We start from the raw sequence: 6,499 nt of genomic DNA on the forward strand, positions 1-6,499 counted from the left end.
GGCTACTCATAAACAAAGAGAGCGAGGCACGGCTCACCGATGAAAATTAGAGAGTGCCCACAGTGATTTCGATTTTCAAAAAGGAAAGAAAACTTCGCTTTTTGAGTTGTGTTTATGCAGCTCGTGTCCTTTTATTATTTCCCCAGATACCGTGCAATAGACTGTTCGTTTTCAAAGTGAAACTAGTAACATGATTACATAGCTTCCCACATGTTTGTAAACGATGAAACTAATTCACATCTGAAATTATACTGGCTGCCGTTCCCACACTTATCTGCTGGGAAACAAACCAGCTCAATAATCGTGGCTTTGATGTGTTAGTCTGTATCTAATTCCAATTCCATACAAAGATTTCATTTTTGAACTCGGCCGAGGATTCAGACACAGTTCTTTTGCTTGAAATTTTATACCGCAAGTCCCCAGAGTTTTTGTCCTTTTATTAAATGCTTGTAAGCAAAACCTTCCGCTGCCGTATGTGATCTGTTGGTGCATGCACAGAAAATGCAATATAATAACAATTCTGTCATGTGCTAATCTGTTTACTTCATGAATATGAAGATGTATTACAGATGCAATATATATTGCTGTATGAGTATTTAAATTGTAAAGTAGACACACACACATATATATATATATATATTTATTTATTTATAATTTTTTTTTGACCAAAATATTTAGTTTTTAACCCTTGTGTACCAAAACATATTTAAAAATGTATTTCAGGAGCAAGAAAATGCATTTCCAATCTTACAATAGCCTACATTTATAGGCTAAATGCAAATGTGGAATAGCCAAGAGATCTGCATTAATAATGATTTAATAATGCTTATTTTATAATAGTATTTATATTATGATATCATTTTATATGCTTATTTTATATTGTGTTTATGTTATATGTAAATTTGTTTTATAGACAAGAAATAACGCTTTTCTTCAAATGTGTAGATGTGCTTTCTTGGATTGAAATATGTAGCACAAAATGCATTTTTCAATTTTTAAAAGTATATTTATATATTTTTAAATGTGTTTTCAAAAATATACAAATATATTGGTAGAAAATATATTTATGAAAATATATTTTTAAGCATATTTTAGCAAATATATTTTTTGGCCATTTTTTATATATTTTTAAATATATTTAAAAATATTTGAAAATATTTTTTCATATGGGTTTAATAATGAAACTTCTTCCCATTATTGGTGGGCTACTGAGAAGGGATGAAGAATAGAGATGGGTGCATATTTGTAATGAAAATGTGAAAAATGGATAATAATATATTACAAACAGCGGGTAAAATAAGTATTAAACACGTAATTATTTTCCTTGTATGGATTACTTGGGTTGTTACCGACATCTGGTGAAAATCTCAAGTCAACAGCACCTTCAGAAATATATTTACTGGGAAAAATGGTGACGTGTTCAATACTTATTTCACCCGCTGTATATGACCCAGACATGGCTGAAAATCCCCATGTATTTTATGCATTATATTGTACATGCATAACACAGAGGATTTTTTTTTAACTCATTCTTACAAATTAGCACCCTGACTCTCACATGCTTGTGATGCTACCTTATGCTGACAGAGTGATGACACCTCTTCATTGAGAGCGGCTGAAGAAGCCAGGCCTGATATGAAAAGCACATGAGGTGAAGTGACAGAGAAATAGAACCAAGCAAGCCATGGCTGCAAATTAACCACATATTCACAATGTGGCAAAATAGCATGGATAAAATGTCGCCTGCACCCCGAGGCATTCCCGAATATCTCTCATGGGTCACAAACCACCCCATCATCATGGCAAACACACGGAGCCAGGCTATTCTGTGTTCATTTCTCAATAGTGACAGCTTGCCCTCTCTGGAACATGTTAGACAAATACTCCAGTCTGCTGCCATTTAGAACCTGATTTCGTTTTGAGGTCACGTATATTTCTTTCCTCTTAAATGCTTCTTTCAAGTAATCAGTTTTCTTCTTGTTTACCCTCGGCGCCCTGTGGCTCACGTCTCTGTTCACCAGTACAGCATGCAGGAGCTATTGAGAAATATCTGCGTCTGTGAAACAGCCTGAATCAAAACAAGTCAGCCAGGCCAGGGGGTCGGACTATAGATTTAACTCGAGTTCATTACGAATCTCTCAAGGCTCACCTTGCAACATAATGACTGTGCTGCCTTGATTTGATGAGTCAGTGATTCTTTGTACAGATGGAGCAGTATTAATGTTATCCATAGCAATAAATTAAAAGAGTAAGCAATAAGCAAAGCAAACTGTTTCCAATATACTGACATGACAAAAATATTTAGAACTAGATTAAATTAATAACATCTAGATTCAGCAATAATGGTCACTGGTTAATCTGTGTCATGAATATGGATGACCATTATTTTATTATGGTCAATGTTTATGGTTTTAATAATGTAACTCAAAACAAACAGTTGATTTCAGATGTTTCCAGTGTCATTGTAAACCTTAAACTCATTTATCCAACTGCTATTATAATTATGGGTGGTGATTTTAACATGGTTAGTGATGAATTCCTTGATAGATATCCCTCCAGATGTAGCCATAGTTCTTCTTATAACCCTGTTTTAACTGATTTTTGTCGTACTCACAATTTCTTCGATCCTTGGCGCTTTAAATATCCTAACACGAAACAATATTCCTGGTCTAAACCAAATAATGTTGTAAAGTCAAGAATAGATTTTCGGTTAATTTCAGTTTCTGTTATGAACCTTGTCAGTGACTGCTGTATGTCCGCAGCTCCTCTCACAGATCATTCTGTTATTAAATTGAATTTTAAACCTCCTGGTGTTAGCCGACAAAATTAAGGGTATTGGAAATTCAATTCAAGTTTATTAAAATTTATTTTTTTATTTTATTACTCCTCTTCGTCCCCTATGGGCTTCAATAAGCACTCTCCATTGCATTCGGTCCCTGGCAGCATGTTGGGCCTCTCCCCATGACAGATTCATCTGTTTCAGCTCTTGTGTCACAGTTCTGCTCCAGGTGCTTTTGGGTCTCCCAGGTTTTCTTTTGCCAGGTGGTGTCCATCTTAAGGCGATTTTTGTGATGCGGTCCTGTTCCATTCTCAACACATGTCCCAGCCATCTCAGACGTCTATGCATAATCTCCTTAATCATACTCCAACTTCCCATTTTCTCATACAGTTCATTGTTGGAGATCTTATTAGGCCAAAAAATCTGGCCTATTCGTCGGAGGCATCCATTATGGAACACTTCCATTCTCTTCATGTCTGTTTTGACAGCTCGCCAGCTCGTACAGCAGAACGGTATTTTACATTGCTGTTATATAGGAGCATCTTCGTTTTAAGGCTGTATTGTTTTGATCTCCAGATAGGCCAGAGTTGGGAGAAGGCACCCTGAGTTGACACACATCACTTGTGTTTTGGAAGTATTGACACTGAGCCCAACTTGTCTAGCAAAGTTGTTCAGCCTATCAGTCTTAACCTGCATGTCGTACTGGTTGGTTGATAGGAGAGCAAGATCGTCAGCGAAGCCAAGATCATCCAGCTGGGAGAAAGGAGTCCACTGGATGCCTCTGGGTCTGTCTGCTGTGGTGTTGGTTGTAATCCAGTCTATGGCGACCAGGAAGAGGATAGGGGAGATAATGCACCCCTGTCTCACTCCGGACTGTACGGGAAACCACTCAGAGAGGTCGTTTCCCGTGATGACGCTACACTCAAAATGTTCATAGAATGTTTTTATGATTGAGATGATCTTTGATGGTATTCCATAGGAGTGCAGTATCTTCCAGAGGGTGTTTCGGTGGACACTGTCGAAGGCCTTCCTGAAGTCCACGAAACTGATGTAAAGGGGTGTATTCCATTCCAAACATTGCTCTATGATGTTACGCAGAGCAAAAATCTGGTCCATACATCCTCTTCCCTTCCTGAAGCCTGCTTGCTCCTGTCTAATCCTGGTGTCAATGGCTGTCTCCATCCGGTTAAGAAGGACACTTTGCTTGGAATAGATAGAAGGGTGATTCCACGCCAGTTGTCGCAGTTCTTAATGTTGCCTTTCTTAGTCTTCAGGGATGGTATAACTGTTTCAAATGTCTTGGAATGGGTCCGTCAGCACTCGTGTAGATGTTAGAATGTCGGCCTTGAGCATCTCTGCATAAATAGCATCAATGCCACGTGCCTTACCGCTTTTCAGGGTTTGGATTGCAACTTTAACCTCAACAGAGTCAGGGGGGTTGGTGTTGATTTCCAGGATATTGTTTGTTGTTGTAATGTTGGCTAATTGTTCTGGCTCAAAGAGATTGAGCACTTTGTGGAAGTGTTGAACCCATCTGGCTGCTTGTTCACTCTCTGATGTACATATGTTGCCACTCTTATCCATAACATGGGTTGTTTGGTTTGTACATTTGCCGCAGAGTCACTTTGTGATTTTGTACACTATGCCCAGCTTTCCAATGGCTGCAGCTTTCTCGGCTTCACTTGCCAGATGTTCAACAAAGACCCTTTTGTCTCTCCTAGCACTCCTCTTCACCTCTCTGTCCTTGTTTTTATAGGACATTTTGGTTTTCTCAAGGAGTTGTTGGGCCTTGGAGTTCAGCATCTTAGCCTTCAGCTGCTTCCTCTCTTCAACTTTCTGCCATGTGCTAGCTGATATCCATTCTTTGGCCCCTTTCTGTTTAAAGCCCAGGATCTTTTGTGCTGTTTCAGAGAATATGTTCTTGATAGCATTCCATTTGCTGTTTATGGTGGGTTCTTCTTCCATTTCAGAGGAGGTCTCTGTCATGCTGAAACGGTTTCTAAGTTCCAAAACAAATTCCTTGTTTTCCTTTGGATACTGGAGTTTTGCAATGTCCAGTTTCTTCTGCCAATGGCCTTGTGGGAATGACTTCTTCAGCTTGAGTTTAATGGTGGCAGCAATTAGGTAGCGGTCGCTATAGGCATCTGCTCTCCGGTAAGCTCTAACATCTTGCAGTGACCTGTGCCATTTACTATTAATGATGATGTGGTTGATTTGGTTGATGGTCCTACCATGTGAGCTTGCGGATGTTCTTGTGTGGGAAGATGGTACCTCCGATGACCAGGTTGTTGTTCGTGCAGAAATCAACAAGGCGTTCACCATTGTTGCTTCTTTATCTGCCCATTGCCCTCTCGTTGTTGAAATTGTCAGTTCCATTAAGTTTATTAAAATGCCAGTCATTTAATGAGGGTATTAGGGCCATAGTCTCTAATGTGATGTCTGATGAATCAGTAGTGTCCTATATGTCCAAATGGGAATTTCTTCAATTTAAAATTAGGGAATATTCAATTCATTTTGGGAAAACACTAAATAGAAGTAACAGATTATCTGAAATTAATATCATTAACGAAAGAAATGTCTATTATAATAAAACATCAGCTACTGATAATGAAAAACAGAAACTACAAAGTCTTGTAAACAAACTTGATGAAATCTATATTTGTAAAGCAGAAGGGGCTTTCATCAGGTCTAGGGCTAAAGGGGTTGAAGATGGGGAATGGAGTACCTCATACTTCTGTGGGTTAGAAAAGACAAGGCAAGAGAGACTATCAGTTAAAGCTTTATTGATCCAGGGCCATTACTGATCAAGCTTCAATTACTAAGGAAGTTGTTTCTTTTTACAGTAACCTATATTCCTCAACCTTTTCTGTGGACGATACAAAATCCTTTTCTGACTATATTAAAGATTTTATTCCCCATATAGCTGATGGTTTTGTAGTACTGTGTGATGCAGATATTACACTTAAAATTTTAAGGCAACCAGCTTCAGCAGATTTTTGAGTTCTCTCAACGTATTTTTGTAGGAGATTCTCAACTTTTTGTTGTATAAACTTAAAACAACAAGTTGAGAAAACTCAAAAATCTGCTGAAGCTGGTTGCCTTAAACTTTTAAGTTGGCTCAACTTTTTTTTTTTACAGTGTACTTCTGATGAATTGGATAAAGCAGTAGGTAGCTTATCTTTAGACGGCCTTACTGCAAACTTATATAAACACTTTTGGAGTAACCTTTTGTGCTTATGTTAAAAGAAGCAATTGAAAATATGACATTTCCATCCACCACGAAACAAAGTATAATAACTAACTTGAATCCCTAAACCTGATAAAGACCCCAAAATTTTAGATAACTTTAAACCAATTACATTATTAAACACTGATTATAAAACTGTAACCCTTATATATGCTAATAGATTAAAAATGTTTTTATACAAAATTATAAGCGAATTTCAATCTGGCTTTATGAAGGGAAGATCTATACACAATAACATTTGTTTAGTGTTTGATCTTTTAGATTACATCTAATAGAGGACGATGGTTTTGGCTTGTATAAGGCATTTGATTCAATTGAACACCCCTTTATTGTATTCTGTTTCCTTACCAGGAGGTACATCACCCAGAAGTTCTATTAATCGTGGCATAAAGCAAGGTTGTCCTATTTCCCCATTTATTTTTATTATAACCACAGAACTGCTTTCCATCTTTATCAAAAACTCAACAATAGCT

Source organism: Barbus barbus (genome assembly GCF_936440315.1).
Source record: "Barbus barbus genome assembly, chromosome: 17".
NCBI classification, from domain to species: Eukaryota; Metazoa; Chordata; class Actinopteri; order Cypriniformes; family Cyprinidae; genus Barbus; species Barbus barbus.